At 37.1% G+C, this 23,759-nt stretch overlaps 2 pseudogenes; both read right to left on the bottom strand.

The window, feature by feature from the left end:
• Positions 1 to 9,874: 9,874 nt before the first annotated feature.
• Positions 9,875 to 10,627, bottom strand: LOC149175610 (putative pectin methylesterase CGR2 pseudogene; annotated as a pseudogene).
• A 4,287-nt stretch (positions 10,628 to 14,914) lies between these two features.
• On the bottom strand, positions 14,915 to 23,523 carry LOC149175609 (putative pectin methylesterase CGR2 pseudogene; annotated as a pseudogene).
• Between the last annotated feature and the right edge of the window lie 236 nt (positions 23,524 to 23,759).

The raw sequence follows: 23,759 nt of genomic DNA, 5'->3' as shown, positions 1-23,759 counted from the left end.
TGGGTTGTAGGAAGACCCAATTCTTGACAGGAAAATCAGGACTTCATGTAGAGGCAATGTGGAGTATCTTCGATTGGGGCTCAAAGGTACCAATCCAAGTAAAGCAAGGTGAGTTGAGATTAGGAAAGTGAGGGCGTTATACCCTCACTTACTTGTTGAGTACAAACAGACTTTTGGTGGTCCAAAAGCTTCCAGTGAGGATGAATGATCTAGGGGATCAAAAATATGCTCAAAAATAAAAGTGCTCAAAATCACCCAAAACTAACAAAAATCATATATCTCGTTGTTCTGATTCCAACGATGCTTGAATCGCCTCAATCCAACAACGTATGCAAAATTTATCGCGTTCTGAAGTTTTTGGCAAACAACTAAAATGTCAACTTGCAGGGTTAACTAGGCAGGCCTTACTATGACGTCAGAAGATAACTGGAAGGTATGATGTGCATTATGGGCCAATCTTGTACTGACACATGGCATTTTCATACAAGGTTGATTTGGAGAGTTGTGATTAGTTGATGTTTTTTGGGTGGCCCAATCAGGAGATGTCACATGGTCTAATGGGAAGGTGCCATGTGGCCCTCATGTTATGTGCAAAGTTTTATTTGGGGTCTGACCGACCCCGCCATATTCAAACCCACTACCTCATGTTTAATAGCAGTCCATTCTACCATTGGACAATGAGTCTGACTTATTAAATAGGGTCAGAAAATTTTAATTTTAATTTTAATCGTTCAGCGGTTGGGGGAGGGGATGGGGCACATGGACCCAACCCCTAGTTACAAGGTGTTGCATATGACCACAAGTAGAGTGGATATGGGTGGGTGGGAATACATAGCCCTAGACCAAATTCAAATGAATGTGACCAGAGCGCAACCAACGATGGGGCTTGCAGAGGCTGGAGCTAGTGTGTGGCCTAGCTAGTGGCCACATGGAAGTCAAAACAACCAGGGGTAGAGTGTCAGTGGGCACGTGGTCTCTAGCCTACACCCCCGGCCACATGGAACACCATATTACCGACACCAGGAGCCAAAGAATCGACACACAATCCTTATTGGTTTGTTTATCTATTCAACAAAATGCACCTTTTTCAGCGGAAATTTCATTGTTATCGCACCAAATTGTTGCCTGCCAGTTCTGCCAAGGGTGAGTTTCATTGCCTAGTTAGCCAGTTTTGTCATCTTGCAAGACAAAAAGTAGAGAAATGGAGAAAGAGGGCTAGCTTGGTAATTTTTTAGCCGTTTTGAGCCCAAGATGAGCCTACACAGGGTTTTTGGGCATTTTAGACACAATGACATAATTATTTTTGTGATTTGAGCATTGTATGTTAATGTAATTTACATTTTGGGCATATAATATAAAGGGCAACATTGGAAGTTGGACCCGGAGACGTAGCCTAGGAGGGGTGAAATCCATCATCAATTTTTTGTTTTGTGACGTTGCATATTGTTTATTTTTCTTTGGTTATATCAGAAAAACTTAACTAAAAATTCTAATTTTATGTGCTTTTGCAATTTCGATCCATTTCCCGCAAGATATAAACTACCTTGCAAACATTTTTTCAAGAAACCTTCAACTTTTTAATTTCAGATCAGAGGAACATGTCAAATAACTTTTGAGACTTAATATATACCTCATAGTAGTTTCTATGTATTTCGAGCACCAATTTTTAGGCTTCTATTATCCCTTGCCATGATTCTAATCAATAGCCAATAGAACTCTTTATGGATTGGAATGGTAGTACCAAGAATAGGCCCTTCAAATTCAAGGCTTTTTATTTATGACACCTTGATTTTATCTCTAGTGTAGTTAAATGGTGGAAATAATTAGATCATTTTCCTAGGACCCTGTTGAAGCCCCAAAAATCGGGTCTACAACAAGGGGGATACCCACCCGGTCTGGACCTTGAAAGCAGCTCCTTTTCCGTTTGGGATGGTGGGTCCAACTGGGGATAATGGGACCAGTTTCCCAATTTGTGTGTGATGATAAGAGTTGATGTTTCCCTTTCTAAAGATTTCTAAATAAAATGCTTTTAATCTAAGTCTACTTTAAAACATTCAATTATATTTTAATGAACAGAAACATCTAATTCTAAAACTAACCCGCGATTTAACTTTTCACTTATGCGATCTACAATAGTTTCTAACAGAAATTGGTAATAAAGATCATTCAATTGCTACAAGAAAAGAATTCATTAAAAATGAATTGTTTCGTATAATAAATTAGTCGAAACAATTGTGAGAAGCATATCACATACTAAGTCTTTTATACATTAAAGCATAAATAGAATAGTCACCACCGTAAAAAAGTGCCAAATGATAACTCAAGCATTCAAGCTTTCATATATAAACAACTGAATATAAAATATTACTTTGACACATAAGCAGAAAGCATTAAGAGATAAAAGTACCATTGATAACAAGTCCTACTCATGAGCTTCAACAATATAGATTTATCTCTTTCTAATTCAATATCTACTAAGAGTACAGAAATGCATTTCAGTAGCAGACATTAAACGCAGATATCAATAAATATCATTCCATTCATTCATCAAAACCTCCTCTGAGGGTGCAGAAGTGCATGTTCTGAGGAAACGTTTTTGACAAATTTCTGGACCCCTCTCTAAATGCATGAGAGGGGTTAAAATACTACTAACTAAATACTAAAAATAGTTTATTACAAAAATATAGGAGGAGGTTTAAATGACCGTCCTCATCTAAGGCAAAAATAAATCAAAATAAAACTAAAACTATATCTGGAAATTGATTATCTATGTATCTGTTCTCTGAGATCGCAAGCATTCAGCATCGGCTTTAGGAGCGTTGGTTGGCCGACCTCCGATTTTAGTTGTCCTGTGAAAACAGAATTGGAAAATGCTAGCACTATCTTCTCGGTAGAATTTGTAAGGCACTTGAGAGTCATGCATTGACTGTGTGGTTTAACCAAGTACTATCAGTAAGTGTCCCAATTCAACTCGGTTAATTTTTTAATGGACTCTGCCTTCTCCTCAGCTTTCTGTCTCCGGTTTGTCTACAACTATTGTGCCTTTGGGAGAAATCCCAGAACGATTTCTGATATCAGGTTTGCTCTATGCAAATTTTCATTGACACAGTCAATGACATTGCTCGCCGTTGTCGCTACTTCTTTTGCTACCTGTTCTGCCTTTTTAATCTGTGCATCCCACTTATTGAACAGCATTTCTTTGTGGGCTTCATTGATTTTGAGCAACCCTGCTCTCTTGCCTTCCTCCGATTCCTGCCATTTCAAATAATCGGAAATTTTCTTATCAATTAAATCATAATCGAGTCGCAAATCCATGAATTGACTTGTAATTTTATCACTCATCTCGCAATGGGAGCCCCATTACGATATTCTTTGGCAGAGTGCCTCTTGTTGTTGCAAGAGTTGGTTGTTCAAAGCAAGGACTTCTGAGACATATTCTGTAATTTTGGGGTCATCTTTATGCATTTATAGCATGGCCTGTAATTGATTTTCCTTTTTGGCCAAATTGCTCTGATACCCCAGCTACATCTATTGAAAGTCCTGTTGTAATCTTTCTAATTTCTCCTCTGCTTCTTGGTTGGCACTGGCCTGTTGTAGTTGTTGTTGCAAAACTTGGATTTTTTCCTCTCTATCCTTAAGTAATATCTGTACCTCAGATGCTTTATCAATGGTAGCAGAATTATAGGCTCCTACGATCTAGGATAACTTAGTAAAATTTTCAGTGGGGTCAATGGTAGGGTCTCACCAAAGGACATCTAGCTGCTCTAGCTCAGGTGAGAGCACACTATCCAATTTCCATTTCTTTCTTTGTCTTCCTACCACTGCCTTGTGCTACGAACTATAAAATACATCTAGAGGAGGAATCTCCTCTATTTTCAGCATGATTTCAGATGATGGGGTTATGGGAATATGCTCCGTTTCTAGAGCATTGCTGACTATTCCAATGACCATATTTGTCACTGTCTGTACTGTATTCTCAGGTGTCTTTGTGTTCTGCTCCTCAGTATTAATCAATTCATTAAATGTTTCCCACTCTTTATCCAGCTCAGTTCTCACTGGCTTTGGTGGCTGGATGAGGGGAGGGGGAACCTTCACCTGTGGTGTCATCAAAACCTGTTGCTCTGGGTGCTCTTTAGATTGGGTAGTATCTCTGACTGACCCTTCACTTTTATTATGGTCACTCTCAGACCGTTTAGAGCGTTCTGGTGATTCTTTCCCAGACTTAGACCTAGACTTGTCTGTACCTGAGATTCCATTTAAACTGATGCTGGGAGTTGGATCCCTTATTGGTTCTAAGTGCAACTTATCCAAGGGGATGTTTGCTAATCTACTCTCTCTATAGAGTTTAAATTCTTGGAATTCTGCTGGGGGAAATTGAATTTGAGCCATATGCAAAATGTCTTTCAGCATGCCTTTTTACTGGAAGATTTCATCAAAGAGATCATCTTCTTTAGAAAATACCTTTATCTTGACAGTTGTAGTAAAAATTTTAATGACATCAAAGGGATCGAATTGTCTCCCTGGAAATTTAAACAGTCGTAGACTCAACATGTTGTCTACTTCTTTGAATGCATGACCTAAATCAAATAGTGAAAAGGCCCCACAGGCCACAGGAAATTGCGGCCAGATGGCCTTCTTCTTGTCTTTCAATTCTTTGCTCATTCCTCCCACCCCGCAAGTCTGGTAGGCAATTTCTCGAGCCAATAACTTATCAGGGACATACAAGGGTAGCACATGAGGGGAAGCAATTATTCCAAATACTCTAACATAAGTGAAAAACTCTTCTCCAAACCATCTTCTGACAGGGAGAATATCAACTTCTGCTTCAGGGGAAAATCTTGGGGCGTCCTTGTTATACAACATTCTATGAAGAGGTAGCATAACTCTGTGGCAAATTCTGTAAAAATATGGGGTAAACTTGGAATCCCACAATTCCTTATGATAGACGTGAATGGGCAAGGAATTCTATATAGTCCACTTCCAACCCATTATAGGAAATCTAGAAACAGAACAGATTCCATCCATGACATAAGCAGCTAAAAAGAAAGGAGGATAAATCCTCTGAGAGGTAGTTCTTTTAGACCGGTAGTTCCAAATGGCCGAGGCTAAATTGTCAGACAATATCTGGGCCCAATCCATAATAGTGGCATTAGTGGCCGCATCTAATAGGGGTAGCCATTCAGATGAAAACTTGTTGATGTCAGGCCTTCCAAATAGCCTACATAGCTTAGCAGCAGCAAAACAATACGGGGAGGAGAGGAAACCAGTACTATACATACCGTGTTTGTCCGTTTTCAATGGATCTTCCTTGCCAACTAGCTCTTGGTGCACTCTGCCAAAACTTCGTTTTCCTTGGCAAACTTCTCCACGAACTATTTGTTGTAGTTTGCCTGTGGCTTTGGTAAATGATACATAAGCCTTAAATCCTATGGGGTGAATGACCCAATGAGCTCTTGGCTCCAAGACTTGAATTTTCTATTTGTTATATCAGCGTTGTCCAATACCCACTTAACCATGTCTGTATATGGAAGTATCTTAGGCCTTGCCGCTATTCGGTGCAGGAATGAACATGCAAGTTTAGTAATTGATGCTTCAGATGACCCGCGTGAGTCTGTTGTCGCTTTAACTTCCATAACTCTGGGGTTTTCTTCTTCGAACAGACTGTACATGCCTTCCCAAGTGGATATGCCAGCATATCTCGTACAGGTGGTGTCTATGAATAAGGGAGTCATCTCTTTTTCCTCAGCAACCAAAGCTTTTCCCTTCTTTCCCATTACATTCTGCACACTGCTGTGTATATTATTTTGCTTACTGCTCTCGCAAGTTTTCAATTAAAGAAATAATAATGGTAAGAGATAAGGTGACAGGAAAGCTCTTAATTCCGAAATCATATCAAATATATCACCCTACATGAAACAATCTTTCGATCAGATCTAAATCTCATCTCATAAATTAATAAACCACTAAGTTGACATTAATGCACATAACTCGGTATCGGATTACGAGAAATATTTCATTGAAGAATGAGCCTTTCCGATCTGTGATAAAGCGATTTTTCGATTTGCTTCGCAATATCGCTAATCCTTTTCATTAACAATCATTTATTCCTTATGCAACTGCGAGATGCTTTATCGCATATCGCAGGATCAGGATGCTTTATATTAGGTGGTACTTGTGGCATATGAAATCTGTGATGTGTGATGAGCCTTTAAGGCGTGCGATCGCGCATCGTCGCGTTTTCGCAATTCGGAAAGTTTGTTTATATGATGTCCTTTATTACCCTTTTGTGATGCGATGTTTTATTGTTAAGAGAACGATTTTATTCGAAACTTGTCATAAAACTTAAGTTTTTTGGGTTTTGCGAATGTTTTTCCTAAGTTTATGATAGTGTGTTTTATTCAAAGGGAAATATAAGTGCTAGTTTTTATTTTTTAGAAGAAGGGTCCCCCATTTATTTAGTTTTATGACTAATGCTAAATAAAAAAGGGAGGGGGGGTGTGTTGCTGGCCACAATAGACCCTTATGTATCACTTCCAATAACAGTGAAAATATCTCAAAATGAAAAGTGAAAAACTGAAATATTGAATATTTTGGTAACATCCACAAAGAAAAAGTAAATATATAACAAGATATGGACACCATCCAATAAGAAATAATATAAAATGGCAGATATAAGGAATTGGAACATCAAGAAGCTGTCACTCACCTCCAACTGGAGGAAATATTGCAGCAAGAGGAAATCCTCTGGGGGATAAAATTCCTGAGTACAATGGCTTAAGGAGGGATAAAAAAGCACTAAATTCTTCCACATATCTATGATCAACCATAGGAAAAGTAATAGAATATCAAGCATCAAAACACACAATCATCAAAAAGTGGAAATCCATGATACAATAGTCTGGGAATTCATGAATTATTTTCAAGCCACACTCACAGAAATGGTTCCGAGTAGAAGGCTTGCTATCAGGAAAATAACAGAGCACATTCCCAAACTTATGACAAGGGGAAAATTGATATCCTTTTGAAGGAAATCACCATGCAAGAATTGGAAGCAAATATTATGGAAATTCCTAATGCAAGTCCCTAGGTCTTAACGAATTTAACATTGATTTCCATGAGGCTTGTTGGAAAATTCTTAGGTGTGATATTTGGAAAGTAGTAGAAGAATTTTGATGCTCCTCCTCTATATTAACAACCCTTGATGCTACCATTATATCTCTTATTCCTAAAAAGTCCACATTGATTTTGCTTTATATTTTAAGCCTATGCCATTGTAATGTTATCTATAAAATCATCTCCAAAGTTATTTCAAACTAACTAAAAGTCATTCTCCTCCCACTTCTTTCTACCGAGAAAACTGATTATGTTGAAGGCAGATAAATTATGGACAACATAATACTATCCCATGAACACATTCACTCACTTAATTCTAATAAGTCTCTAGGCATGCTCCTCAAAATTGATATGTCAAAATCATTTGACAAATTGGAAATTTATTTTTCACATGCTCACTACTTTTGGGTATGTAGAACGATGGATTCCATGGGTTCTTTCCCTCATTTCCAAAATTTTCTTCTCCAACCTAGTTAATGGGTCTCACACTCCCAATTTTTCCCCCTCAACAGGTATTAGGTAGGGAGACCCTATTTACCCTTACATATTTCTCCTCATGAATGAAGGGAAAGGAAGATCTATCAAGTCAACCCTACAACTTAACCAACTAAAAGGTCTTCCTCTTGGTTACCATAATCTCTCTTCTTAACACTAGTAGTTTTTGGACGATACCTTTCTCTTGGGAATCCCCACTATCAAAGAAGCCACTACCATTAAAAACATCCTTCAATACTTCTCTAATGCTTCTGGAAGCTCCATTAACATGGAAAAATCTCAAATCTTCTTTTTTAATACTAGACTACTAGTTGTCCAAATTCACATATCTCATTTGCTTGGTTTTCAAAGGAGCCCTCCTCCACCCAAATACCTGGGATCCAACTTGTTATCTCAAAATCAGACCCTGGAAGGCTGCTGACCAGGAAGACCTTAAGTAAATATTTCAAACCTACTTTAGGCTGAGGCTTAGCCTCCCTAACCAGAGAGGGCTCTCTCAAAGGATTAATGTTTTTGATTATGATTAAGATGGCTAAATCTTGTGAAACAAATGTAAAAATATGAGTGGTGGAAACACAACTAGAAAGTATCCATTGGGCTTGTGGAGTCAAATTCATTTCAGTGTAACAATGATATCAACCTTACATAGAAGTCAGGGCATACAAAATTTAACCATTCAGAATACACCAGAAACATACATGACAACACAGTTTATAAATATGTGAAGGAAATTAGAGCACAAATAGTGATTTCTAAGTAATCACACATATATCACTGCAAATACTAAAGAGAGGATGATACACAACATTCTGAACAGTAAACTCCTTCTGATTCCTAAGAAGTAAAGCCAAGTCTTGTGTTACTAAAACAGAGTCATATACATAGCACAATAGTTCCAATTTCTCTGAAATTTTCCAACCTTAAGTCCATTGTTGTTTCTGCTCTATATAGAATTCTTTACAAAGCCGAGATTCCTCCTCCAGTATGAGGGGAACTCCTATTCTGCTTGCTATGACACCTACTCATACTTTAACTAATTATTAAATGCAACAAACTGCCAACTAGAAGTTTTAGAAACCTAAGACAATTAGGAGTCTAATTCCATATCATGCTGGTAATAGCTTTTATTACAATCAAATCTCGTTCTCTGACAAGTGGTCTCCTTGAATTTAGCTGTGGTGAATGTTCGAAGCTCCTTACTAGTCCTCAATGTCTTATCTCTTTACTGCTACTGAGAAGTAGGAAACTGCCCCTGTTTTTATGCTTTTGGTTTCCTCAAACGGAACCAATTAACCATGTTGATCTTCTTTAATTACCCAACAATCTATTTGAGTGCCACGTTATTTATGTGTTGTAAGCCTTTCCCATATACATGTGTGATGACAAAACCTTTCAAAAAGATTTTCCGCTTTGTCAATCATAATTGATCAACCGAATTGTAACATGCAGCTACAGCAGTTTCGTAGCGCACTACGAAACTGCTGTGTAATTTCAAAAACACAGTCTTCCTTTCATAGCTAAATGATCGCCACTGTTCATGGCTTAAGCCCCCTACTCCCCTGATCACCTTGACAAGATTTGCTTGCAACTTTTCAAGAAACGGATATTGCTCCTGAGGAAGAGATGCAATGACACCAATAACACCATTGACTGTTCCAAATATAACTGTAGGAATCTGGCTAGATTCTGAATCTGGCAGACGCATAACAAGAGATCCATGCCTAATAAGATACAACAAACTCTCCTAAGTGGTATTCACCTACAAATTCCAATTTTCCTCTCTCTTCATCAATTGCAACATCGCTATTTTTCCTCACTGTAAAAAGGTTGAAATTGTTCTCTGCTCCAAGGTATAAAATGTATTCGCAAGACCTAACAATGGATATCCTGATTTTACTGATTCTGTACCATCAACTGACTGCCTTGGAGAGAAATCACTGTGACCATCCTCATCAATCTCCGGTGGCTCTAATGTCAGAGTCGAATCCCAGAATTTCTGCATCATTGTGCTTGCTGTGTCACTTGCAGCACAGCTTGAACCTCCCACCATGGCCATGGAATAGGGTAACTTTAATGCCAAATTCTTTACAAGCAGCTACGACATCTTCCTGTGCTTTATATAATTCCCATGCAACAGTGAAATTCCCTACATCTTTTCCTGAATCAGAAATGAATAAATTGAACAAAACCTTTCATGATTTCCATCATGACCATCTTTCATTGCATTAAACAAACCTCAACTTGGAAAGCATGCAAGCTATGGTTCTTAAATCAAAAGGGACTTTTGCGTCTGAAGCAACTCAAATTTTCTGGTCATGCTCTCATTTTCTTGTAGTCCCAATGACTCGAAGTATCTTTGCCACCATGATTGACCCCGTAATTTTGCAGGCCTTCCAGCTTTGCTCAGTTGAATAGCTTTTGCTGATTTTGAAGTATAATGACCTGGAGTGCCAACAAACAGAACAAGTGCCTCAACTGAGACTCTAGCAAGCTCTGGCAGTGTCTTATTCAGGTATTTTGGGGACAAATAGTCCGGGGCATCCGAAACAAGCACAATTGGGAATGACTGTGCTTTGTAAGGTAAAGGAAATTTGATGTCGGCAACCTGTACAATACCCTTTCGAATCAAATTCTTGCAGGAATTGTCTAGTGTGGATGTTATATCAAATGGCTCAATACCCCAAGCTTCAGTGTCATCTTCCTTTAACAGTTTGGAGGTTACAGAACACGCGTCAAGACCGACATGTAAGACCTTGCGCATGTTATCCCCGTAAACTTCTTGCAGAAGTGGTAATGCCTTCCGGATTTCTGAACCACAAGAAAGTTGTTCCCCATTATCAATACTGAGAGCCTCCCTAGATATCTCTTCCCTGGAGTTTTCTTTGATTGTTGTCCCTGAACCACTATACATATAGCCAAGAAGAAGAAATGCCCCCTTAGGTTTCTCACTAAAATAAAGCACGCAACGTCTATCATCAATTTTCATGAGACCAAAATCAGAATCATGGCTGTCATCCATCGAGACACATTAAATTGTGATATCATCCTCCTTATCAATGTGTTTCTGTACAAAGTCCATATAGTTCATACGGTAGAGATGGTCACCCGACAAAATAATAACATGTTCTATATGCCTATTCCTCAGATCCCGAAAAAAAAACCACATAAATTGCCTCACGGCATCTGTTGTGCCTTGAAACCAATTCATCCCATCTTCACCTGGAGTCTGAGTGGCTGCTAGAACCTCCACAAAGCCATCACCGAAGTTCACACCATTTCCAAAACCATATGCCTCGGAAATGTGACAATTTAGAGACTGAGAATTAAACTGTGTTAAGATGAATATCTTATTGATCCCACTGTTAATGCAATTGCTCATTGGTACATCAATGAGTCTGTATGTGCCTCAACTGGTACTGCCAGTTTGGCTCTTCTTCCTGTAAGAGGAAAAAGTCGTGTTCATGCTCCACCGCCTAGTATGATAGCAAGTACTGTTTTAGGGTCTATAGAATGCTTCTCAGGCATTGCCACATCAATGTTTGAAATCATAATATTCTTTCCAATCCTTGCATTTTTGTCAATGATACAATTCCTTATTTTGTGTTCTTTCCAATTCCAATAGCTACTTTCCCTTCTGCTAGGAGTGTTGCAATCTTCAGCCTCTGTTTCATAATAGTCAACGCCAATCATCATGGTATCCTTTAATTCAACTCCAGATTCTAGACGTGAACGAATTCCAACAATGGAATGCTAGATATTGCATTTCTAAAGAAAACATCCATGTGAAACTATTGAATCCAGTACCTGGCATTTATCTATTATTTCCCCGATTGCTCTGATACCATTTCGAAAAGCCTAGACCGAGTTTCTGCACTATGAACTTTGAAATAAGTTTCGACATATGATATTCATGTGAGACATGAGACCAATGATAGACTAAAACAGAGAATTGACCCCATTTGACATACTAACAAGACTCTAAAACAAGATGAAAAGACTAGGCCCAAAACTGACACCAACCCTTTGACAAATTTAAAAAATTGATGTTCAGAATTTAAAATATTTTTTCTTGAGTGATAACAGGTGGCTCCACTTGGGATAGTGTGCCCCTGTGGTACACTAAGAACATGCAGGTCCAGTGCTTTGTCCTCTTTATAACAAACATAGATTTGCTTGTCAAGCATCCCCTTCAAGCTTCTTGGGCCTTCACCTCGGGCTTAAGCTTGATGATCACTGTAGGAGAAAGAAATCTACATCTACTGAAAAATGCTCAGTCAACCTTGAGCTTATTTGCATTTTCCTACCTACCTACCCTATCAATTCAAACTTCTTTCAGCTCAATCAATGTGAAATTTCCAATGTAGCCAATCATTTGTCTTATCTGATATTTGAGTTTTTTGACTGCATCGGAGTTCAGAGCCACTATGATATTGTGATGACCACTACCACTGAAATTTCCTCTGATCTTCATAGAAAAACTGAAACACTGGAGAGTAAAACTCTTCCATGTATTTAGCTATAGGATCCCAGAATACATGATCAGCTTGATGGTTCTCGTAACTTTCTGGTTGTGCCAACTGATCTTCAATAACAGTGTATTCTTCCTCAATCACGAAATAGATAGGAAGCAACACCCTCTCCTTGTGTTCTGACATAGAAACCTTTTGAAAAGAATGATCATGACCATGAAGACTATATGTTTGAATTTGACCTTGTAAACCTTCAATGTCTTTCTCAATGTCCTTAGCAACTTCATCCAAAAATTTCATCTTATCTTCTGTCTTGCACTAAAATGATTTTAGATAAGAAGACAAGGACAAAGAAAAATTTTCATCTACTTCTTCATTAATATGATCATTTTTCCATTGTTTGAAACCTTGAATTGAAGGAGAGTTTGCCACCAAATCTGATCTATCTATCCATTCCTCCAAAAACATAAACCAAAAATCTTCAAATGACTTAATAGATTTGGCAGGAAAGCTTTCAATCCACTGTTTACATTTCCCTTGAAATGAATCATAGAACAACATAATGCAAACATCCTCACGTTTGACTCTAAGAAGCTCAGTAAAATCACAGAAATCCGATATATGATTCAAAGTTAAACTCAAATCTTCTCCATTGAATTTTGAACCATTCCTCAGAAAATATGTATCCTTGGGAAAATGATTTGGGAAACCATGAATTCCTGAAAAATTTATGCATGCATACCTTGAAATAAGAATGGTAGCATCTGGGTCCTTCATAACTCCAGTGGAATCACCATGAATCTATGAATTTTGAATTCTTCAACAATGGAGTCGCCAAGGTAGATTGCAGCCTCGAAAATTCTTCTGAGCTCCTGCTACCTTCAGAAGTTCAGTCTCTTGATTTCAGGAATGAATAATCTTCAGACTCCCGGCAGACGCACCAAAATGTTATCTCAAAATCAGACCCTGGAAGGCTACTGACCAGGAAGACCTTAAGTAACTATTTCAAACCTACTTTAGGCTGAGGCTTAGCCTCCCCAACCAAAGAGGGCTCTCTCAAAGGATTAATGTTTTTGATTATGATTAAGATGGCTAACTCTTGTGAAACAAATGTAAAAATATGAGTGGTGGAAACACAACTAGAAAATATCCATTGGGCTTATGAAGTCAAATTCGTTTTAGTGTAACAATGATATCAACCTTACATAGAAGTCAGGGCATACAAAATTTAACCATTCAGAATACACCAGAAACATACAGGACAACACAGTATATAAATATGTGAAGGAAATTAGAGCACAAATAGTGATTTCTAAGTAATCACACATTTATACCACTGCAAATACTAAAGAGAGGATGATACACAACATTTTGAACAGTAAACTCCTTCTGATTCCTGAGAATTAAAGTCAAGTCTTGTATTACTAAAACGGAGTCATATACATAGCACAATAGTTCCAATTTCTTTGAAATTTTCCAACCTTAAAGTCCATTGTTGTTTCTGCTATATATAGAATTCTTTACAAAGCCGAGATTCCTCCTCCAACATGAGGGGAACTCCTATTCTGCTTGCTATGACACCTACTCTTATTTTAACTAATTATTAAATGCAACAAACTGCCAACTAGAAGTTTTAGAAACCTAAGACAATTAGGAGTCTAATTCCATATCATGCTGGTAATAGCTTTTATTACAATCAAATCTCGTTCTCTGACAAGTGGTCTCCTTGAATTTAGCTGTGGTGAATGTTCGAAGCTCCTTACTGGTCCTCAATGTCTTATCTCTTTACTGCTGCTGAGAAGTAGGAAACTGCCCCTGTTTTTATGCTTTTGGTTTCCTCAAACGGAACCAATTAACCATCTTGATATTCTTTAATTACCCAACAATCTATTTGAGTGCCACATTCTTTATGTGCTGTAAGCCTTTCCCATATACATGTGTGATGACAAAACCTTTCAAAAAGATTTTCCGCTTTGTCAATCATAATTGATCAACCGAATTGTAACCTGCAGCAACAGCAGTTTCGTAGCGCACTACGAAACTGTTGTGTAATTTCAAAAACACAGTCTTCCTTTCATAGCTAAATGATCGCCACTGTTTTACTGTTTATGTCTTAAACCCCCTACTCCCCTGATCACCTTGACAAGATTTTCTTGCAACTTTTCAAGAAACGGATATTGCTCCTGAGGAAGAGATGCAATGACACCAATAACACCATTGACTGTTCCAAATATAACTGTAGGAATCTGGCTAGATTCTGAATCTGGCATACGCATAACAAGAGATCCATGCCTAATAAGATACAACAAACTCTCCTAAATGGTATTCACCTACAACTTCCAATTTTCCTCTCTCTTCATCAGTTGCAGCATCGCTATTTTTCCTCACTGTAAAAAGGTTGAAATTGTTCTCTGCTCCAAGGTATAAAATGTATTCGCAAGACCTAACAATGGATATCCTGATTTTACTGATTCTGTACCATCAAATGACTGCCTTGGAGAGAAATCAGTGTGACCATCCTCATCAATCTCCGGTGGCTCTAATGTCAGAGTCGAATCCCAGAATTTTTGCATCATTGTGCTTGTTGTGTCACTTGCAGCACAGCTTGAACCTCCCACCATGGCCATGGAATAGGGTAACTTTAATGCCAAATTCTTTACAAGCAGCTACAACATCTTCCTGTGCTTTATATAATTCCCATGCAGCAGTGAAATGCCCTGCATCTTTTCCTGAATCAGAAATGAATAAATTGAACAAAACCTTTCATGATTTCCATCATGACCATCTTTCATTGCATTAAACAAACCTCAACTTGGAAAGCATGCAAGCTATGGTTCTTAAATCGAAAGGGACTTTTGCGTCTGAAGCAGCTCAAATTTTCTGGTCATGCTCTCATTTTCTTGTAGTCCCAATGATTCGAAGTATCTTTGCCACCATGATTGACCCCGTAATTTTGTAGGCCTTCCGGCTTTGCTCAGTTGAATAGCTTTTGCTGATTGTGAAGTATAACGACCTGGAGTGCCAAAAAACAAAACAAGTGCCTCAAATGAGACTCTAGCAAGCTCTGGCAGTGTCTTATTCAGGTATTTTGGGGACAAATAGTCCGGGGCATCTGAAACAAGCACAATTGGGAATGATTGTGCCTTGTAAGGTAAAGGAAATTTGATGTCGGCAACCCGTACAATACCCTTTCGAATCAAATTCTTGCAGGAATTGTCTAGTGTGGATGTTATATCAAATGGCTCAATACCCCAAGCTTCAGTGTCATCTTCCTTTAACAGTTTGGAGGTTACAGAACACGCGTCAAGACCGACATGTAATACCTTGTGCATGCTATCCCTGTAAACTTCGTGCAGAAGTGGTAATGCCTTCCGGATTTCTGAACCACAAGAAAGTTGTTCCCCATTATCAATAATGAGAGTCTCCCTAGATATCTCTTCCCTGGAATTTTCTTTGATTGTTGTCCCTAAACCACTATACATATAGCCAAGAAGAAGAAATTCCCCCTTAGGTTTCTCACTAAAATAAAGCACGCGACCTCTATCACCAATTCTCATGAGACCAAAATCAGAAGCACGGCTGTCATCCATCGAGACACGTGAAATTGTGATATCAGCCTCCTTATCAATGTGTTTCTGTACAAATTCCATATAGTTCATACGGTAGAGATGGTCACCCAACAAAATAATAACATGTTCTATATGCCTATTCCTCGGATCCCGAAAAAAACCACATAAATTGTCTCACAGCATCTGTTGTGCCCTGAAACCAATTCATCCCATCTTCACCTGGAGTCTGAGTGGCTGCTAGAACCTCCACAAAGCCATCATCGAAGTTCACACCATTTCCAAAACCATATGCCTCGAAAATGTGATGATTTAGAGACTGAGAATTAAACTGTGTTAAGATGAATATCTTATTGATCCCACTGTTAATGAAATTTCTCATTGGTACATTAATGAGTCTGTATGCACCTCAACTGGTACTGCTGGTTTGGCTCTTCTTCCTGTAAGAGGAAAAAGCCGTGTTCCTACTCCACTGCCTAGTATGATAGCAAGTATTGTTTTAGGGTCTATAGAATGCTTCTCAGGCATTGCCACATCAATGTTTGAAATCATAATATTCTTTCCAATCCTTGCATTTTTTTCAATGATACAATTCCTTATTTTTTTGTTCTTTCCAATTCCAATAGGTACTTTCCGTTCTGCTACGAGTGCTGCAATCTTCAGCCTCTGTTTCATAATAGTCAACACCAATCATCATGGTATCCTTTAATTCAACTCCAGATTCTAGACGTGAACGAATTCCAACAATGGAATGCTCGATATTGCATTTCTGAAGAAAACATCCATGTGAAACTATTGAATCCAGTACCTGGCATTTATCTATTATTTCCTCGATTGCTCTGATACCATTTCGAAAAGCCTAGACCGGGTTTCTACACTATGAACTTTGAAATAAGTTTCGACATATGATATTCAAGTGAGATATGAGACCAATGATAGACTAAAACAGAGAATTGACCCCATTTGACATACTAACAAGACTCTTAACAAGACTCTAAAACAAGATGAAAAGACTAGGCCCAAAACTGACACCAACCCTTTGACAAATTTAAAAAATTGATGTTCAGAATTTAAAATATTTTTTCTTGAGTGATAACATGACTAACTCAAAATCCTCTCATAAAAAAGGTATGGAAAAATATTCTTCTTAAATTTAAATATAAACTTTCTTGTTGGACTTTCAAATCACTCAATCTAGTCAGTCACTTGATCTTTCTCAAATCTATCCTTTAAGCCCTCCCGACCTATATTTTCTTAGGAATGGTAGCCCCCAAAGCCATCCTAAACAAGTTCAGAAATATTCAGCACAATGTCCTTCAAGGGGGTTCCAAAAGATACTGAAAATGGGCTCTAATTACATGGGGAAAATTTTCTTTTGTAAAAAAGAGGCCTTGGTCATTGTGATCCAAATATTTGTAGCACCTTAAGTGCTAAAACCTAATGGAGATGGATAAAAAACCCAAAGGCTTTTTGGAGAAAAATGTGGAAACATCCCCAATACCCAAGAATCATAGCTCATTAGAATGACAGGCAACACTAGGGTTTCTCATATCTAGAATGCTTCTTGGAACAACAAACATCTTCTCTAGGAGCATATTTTTGGTGAAATCAAAACAAAGAATCATGCACTGTTTTGGGATGACTCATGGGATCAGTGGAAAAAATTATCTCATAATGAACAACTCCACCAAAGAAGGAACTTCCTCATCTCCAAGGGCCATATATTAGTTGCACATTACTGGGACCCGTCCCCCTACACTTCCCAATGGTACAATCATGCAAGGAATGGATTAAACCTCTGTCCCAAAATGAAAGCATAATTATCAAGTAAGAATTAGAAAACAAAAGAATTGTGGTTCAAGAGGGAAACGATATTCTTCATTGGGTTTATTATCCTTTAGGAAATTTCAACCTCTCTGAATCTTGCAGTCTTCTCAGGAAAAAACAACAACAATGAGGATGATCAAGGAAAATGGCATAAAATATGAAATCTCAAACACTCACCTAAAATCACTCTTTTGCTCTGGCTTCTATTATGTAACAAAACTTTGACATGGGACAAGATTTAAAGTCATGGTTTTCGGGGCCCCTCAATCTGTCTTATTTGTTTCCCCAATTTAAAAAATGTTAATAATTTTCTTAGCAACTACAACTTCACTACTTCTATCTTGGGCCACCTTGAAATTCTCTTTCAACAGACCAACAAAATAAAAAATGATGTCCTCTCCACTCTACATTTCTAGCATGACTCCCCGTTTCCTCATCCTATTGTCAATAGAGAATGGAAATGCATCCTAGGATTCATCGTATGGGAGATTTGGAAGGAATGTAACAAACTATTTAAGAATATTAGTGCCTCCATAGAATTTATTTGGTAAGATACCCTAAATAAAATAAGGGAAACAATTTCTTCTCTTCCTTGGTCCTCTGAAGATTGAGAATGAACACAACTTGAAAAAGTAATTCTAACCAAAATGGGTCCCTCTACCTATTATTTATGGAAAACTCCCTCTGTACCCAATTTATTCCCTTCCATCCCTTCCTTTTGGTCCCCTCCTCCACATGACTTCATCAAACTTAACTTCGACAGGGCCTCAAAAAGAAATCTACGCCAAGCCAGTTATGGTGCAGTCTTTCGTAATGCTAATGACTATATTCCCATCACTTCATTAATCATGGATCGAAGCTAGTATAAGGTTAAACATGAGTTGAATATTGCAGGTCGCATAGGGAGTTACAGGAGGAATCAACTAGAGAATTATATTGGATTAACAGAGATGGAGGAAAAAAATGACCATATTGACTACAAGCTGACCATTCTATCCAAGAAATCAACCAATGTCTCATTCTCCTTGGATGAGGGTAGTGACCAGCCAACACAGATACATGGAGATTATACACAATAGTTGTTATGACTCACTTGTTTTTTGCTTGCAACACTAGTAGTATTTTTTGTCTTGTCATGTCGATGTATGTCAAGGTTTGGCACAACCAACCTATTTTTATAAGTTTCTATTTACAATATGCTCTTAAGCATTGATTTAATATGCGACGAGCGGGATCAAATCTCTTCAGGTGTTAACCTATTTTAGAGTGCAAAATTTGAAAAAAAAAATTGCATCCTTCTCATCCCTTAATAGATCTCAATGAATCTGTAGTGGTTGCCCCTCTCTATATATACAATTTGTAGTTTTTCATTATTTAAATTGTATTTTTGAATGTTATATAGAGAAAATAACTTAAATTTGTAAGTCCAAAAAATCTTTGTTGGATTTCAGGGAAAATATGAAAAACAAAAAAAAAAAACTTAGAAAAGGACCAAAATGAAAAATAGTAAAACTAATTCAAATGTTTTAAATAACTTCTTTTTTTTCCAATTGCTATATATATATATATATATATATATATATATATATATATATATATATGAGCTTAAAATATTTTACATAACATGTGCATTAAGATCTATGGACTACATTGTCTATGGTAAAATGTTATTTTTTTGTTATTAATATATATTTGAAGTATATGTCAATATTGCTCAATCCTCCAAATTAAAATATTTTATTGATGACCCATATTGAAATTTTTTATTATTATAAATATTTTTAAATGTCACATATTAATTTTATATTAAGAATTGAATGAATTACACATCTCCCTCTTATTATTCTTATTAAGAAGTACTTGATATTTTTAGTTTTATTTTTTAATTTTCAATTACATTTTTCTTTAGTCATTAAATATTTCATTATATTTAATATTAAAATATTTTATTTTAACATCTCTCTCTCTCTCTCTCTCTCTCTCTCTCTCTCTCTCTATATATATATATATATATATGAAGTCGATATAGACATAAATTAGTTAATATAGATCTTCAAATAGTTTATTTAAATCTCGTGTTGAAATATTTTTTAAAATTATAAGGTTTAAATATCTTTGCTTAGATTATCTTCCGAATCCATCGCATAAGGATTCTTTTTCATTGACGTTTCGAACCAGCAACGGTGGTTCATCTTCAGGATGTGAAAATATTGAAACACTGGTCTTCTTTTTCCAATTATATATAGAGATGCTTAGCCTACAGATATAATTAATTTAATTATTCTTTTTTACTTTTAGGTTTTATGGTTATATTAATTATATTTGTTTTAATTTTCTAATTATATAATTAATTTAATTTAATTTTAATTAATTATTTCTATTTTAATTGTTTTAATTTAATTTTTAATTATTCTTTATTTTAATTATAATTATTTCTTATTTTAATTATAATTCTTTTAATTTATTAATCTTAATAAATTAAACAGTTCTCCCGGCTCTGTGATATATAAACAGCTCTCCCGGCTTTGTGATATATAAACAACTCTCCCGGCTTCGGTGATATACACAGATCTCGGTGATATATAGTCTCGCTGTCCCGGCTCCGGTTATATATAAATAGTTCTCCCGGCTTCGGTGATATAAACAGATCTCGGTGTTCTCCCGGCTCTGTGATATATAAACAGTTCTCCCGGCTCTGTGATATATAAACAGTTCTCCCGGCTTCGGTGATATAAACAGATCTCGGTGTTCTCCTGGCTTCGGTGATATATAAACAGTTCTCGGTGATATATAAACAGTTCTCGCATTAAAACAGATCTCGGTGTTCTCCCGGCTTCGGTGATATATAAACAGTTCTCCCGGCTTCGGTGATATAAACAGATCTCGGTGTTCTCCCGGCTTCGGTGATATATAAACAGTTCTCGCATATAAACAGATCTCGGTGTTCTTGTCCCAGCTCCAGTTATATATATACTCTCGCATATAGTCTCGGTGACATATATAAACAGTCTCAGGTGATATATAGTCTCGCTGTTTCGGTGATATATAGGCATTGGGTGATATATAGTCTCGCTGTTTCGGTGATATATAGTCTCGCTGTCCCGGCTCCGGTTATATATATACTCTCGCTGTTTCGGTGATATATAAACAGTTCCCGCATATAAACAGATCTCGGTGTCCTTGTCCCAGCTTCGGTGATATATAAACAGTTCTCGCATATAAACAGATCTCGGTGTTCTTGTCCCGGCTCCGGTTATATATATACTCTCGCATATAGTCTCGGTGACATATATAAACAGTCTCAGTCTCGCGATATACACAGTTTCGGTGATATATGAACAGTCTCGGTGATATATAAGCAGTCTCGGAAGATATATAAACAGTCTCGTCTCGGCGATATATAAACAGTCTCTTGGTTTTAAAGCTCGCAATCCAAAGCTTGGAGATCTTGGCTCGCACATCAAGTTCGGATATCAGGTGCACACATTCCTTATCTTTTTCTTTTTAATACATATTTGCTCATATAATTTCAAGTATGAATACTTCACCACAGTTACCAAAGATTACCAAGGGCAGACCTAGCATAGTTACTCTACAAGGCCTCTATGAGTATATAGAGTCTTTAGAGAAACGCAGAGAAGAAAGAGAAGCCAAGTTACAAAAAGAGCTAGAAGCCGTGCTGGAAAACAAATTTGCATCTCTTGAAAACACTATCCAGAAACAAATAGAAAATAAAATAGAACTACTGGAGAATAAAATGGAGGAAATGGAGACTAGATTGCATGTTATAGAAAAACAAAACCAAGATACTAACCAACCATCCCAGCAAGGAGACGCTGATACCTTAGAGGGTCTTAAAATGAAAGACATGATTAAAGAATTAGAAGAAAAAGTTAATAGCCGCCTCACCCTAAATAGTGTGGTAGATAAGTTAGATATTAAACCAATTAAAGATGAAATGAAAAAATTAATAGAATTAGACCACGAACGTAACAAAAGGACCTTAAACCTTATAATCTTCGGTTTAAAAGAGGAAGAAGATGAGGATACTTTAGCCTTAGTCCAGACAGAATTACATAATAGATTACAAATTGAAACAATATGTCTCACAGAAGCAACAAGGTTGGGGAAATTAATCGAGAATAAAGGAAGATTAATCCGCATAAAGGTGAGCTCTACTGATCATAAGCACAACATACTTAGTAAAACCTCAAGTCTAAAAGGAACGGGAATATTCATAAATGAAGATCTCATTCCAGAAGATCAAGCAGAATTAAGAAAGGAGGTTCAAAAGGTAAAAGAAGCTAGAAAGGAAGGAAAATGGGCAATAATCAGAAATAGAAAAGCCTTTATTCGGGATAAAAACCAAAAAGATGGTAATCAATAGCAATTAAACATGCTCCGGATCCTTTCTTGGAACTGTCGGGGCTTCTCATGGAACAAAGGCCCCAAGATAAGTTGGATTTCAAATGATGTTGATATTATTTTGCTTGTTGAAACTTGGGAGCACGAAGAATCTAAGGTCCCTAACATAGATGGCTTTACGCTATGGTCTACATGGAACAAGCGATCCTCCCATAGAGGCATTGGGGGAATAGCTTGTTACATTAAGAAGAACATCTCCCCCTATGTTAGGCTTTATAAAAACGACCCTTACAACCAATTTAGTTGGATAGAGATCAGAGACATTAATAATAAAAAGTCCTACATAGCAATATGTTATTCCCCCCCATTAATTCTAACTTCTATAAGAAGAAGAATCTAGATAAAACTAACCCTTACATTAGTTTAGAGAACGATATTTCTAGCCTAAGGAATGATGGTAATATCCTTTTAATAGGTGACTTCAATGCCTGAACTTCAAGCAACCAAGCTATTATTTTAAGCAATCGTTCCAACCCTAATCCTCTTTGGTTAGACGAAGACCCTACCCTGGCTAGTAAGTACAAAAGGAGCTCTGAAGACCTCGGGGAAAATTTGTTTGGGTCAGAGCTTGTCAAGCTCTGTAGTGCTCAGGATCTCATAATTTGCAACGGTCTAAAAAAGTGGCCCAATTCCAGCAAGATGACCTGCATCCATGGACTTGGTAGCAGCGTGGTAGACTACGTTATTTCCGATCTTCCATTATACAACGAAATGATAAACTTTGACATCTTAAACGACCACGAGCCTGACTCCGATCATAGGCCTTTACTTATAACCCTCAATTTTGTCATGCATAGAGTTCCCATAGAAAATAATACTTACAACCAAAAGAACTTAATATTTGATAAAAATAAAAAGGACCTCTTTCTAAATGAATTAAAAACTAATTTGCCTCCTTTATCTAGTATAGATAACATAGAAGACCTATATCATAATTTTACTACAACCCTCTCATATTCTATTAAAAAGTTCTCAATTGAAGTCTCAAATAATAAAAGAAATAGCAAAACCAATCCTTGGTATGACAAAGATTGTAAAAATGCGAGGAGAGCAATTAAGGAAGCTGTTGATGATTCTCTTAAAATGGACAAGATAAGAATATACAAAGCCCTAATTAAAAGGAAAAAGAGGCAGTACATTCGTCAAAGACAGGAGAATCTCTTACACCTCTCTAAGGTAGCTCCTAAGAAATTTTGGAGGCAGATTCTGACTAGGAAGACTAAGGATAATAATAAAATTGCTCTTCACGATTGGAATTCTTATCTTAAAAAGCTTTATGAATCTCCTAATGTCACGGATAATTTGGAAACCCTGCTCACAACGAAAGAAGTCTTCTCTTTAGAATACATTAAGTTTGGGGTTAATCGCCTCGCGAATGGGAAAGCTAAGGACATTGAAGGTTACCAGGCAGAAATCTTAAAAATTGGAGGCCCTGTCCTCATCCCCCACATCCACAAGCTTTTCAATCAAGCTATTAAGCAAGGGTTCCCTAAACCTTGGACTGAGAGCCTCATTATCCCTATTTTTAAAAGTGGAGATACAAATAACCCCTCTAATTATCGAACAATTATGATCAGCCCTCTCTTAGCCAAATTATATGGTAGTATTCTGGAAAAAAAGTTAAGCATATGGCTTGAAAGTGAAGGTAAGCGGGCTAAAGGCCAAGCAGGTTTCAGAAGGCATCACTCAACAACAGACCACCTTGTTACGCTAAGGATCATTGCGGAGGAATGTCGTAATGATAAATCCAATTTATTCTGCTGCTTTGTAGACTTTAGAAAGGCTTTTGATACGGTTCCTAGATACAACCTTTGGAATAGGTTAGAAGAGCTAAAGGTTCCTCTTGAGTTAAGAGCTGCTGCTA

This window comes from Pinus tabuliformis, chromosome 4_1, assembly GCF_031772625.1.
Source record: "Pinus tabuliformis cultivar Carrire ecotype Pingquan chromosome 4_1, CPIR1, whole genome shotgun sequence".
Taxonomy (NCBI): Eukaryota; Viridiplantae; Streptophyta; class Pinopsida; order Pinales; family Pinaceae; genus Pinus; species Pinus tabuliformis.
Note: the sequence above shows the minus strand (reverse complement) of the source record. Positions and strands in the feature narration are given on the sequence as shown.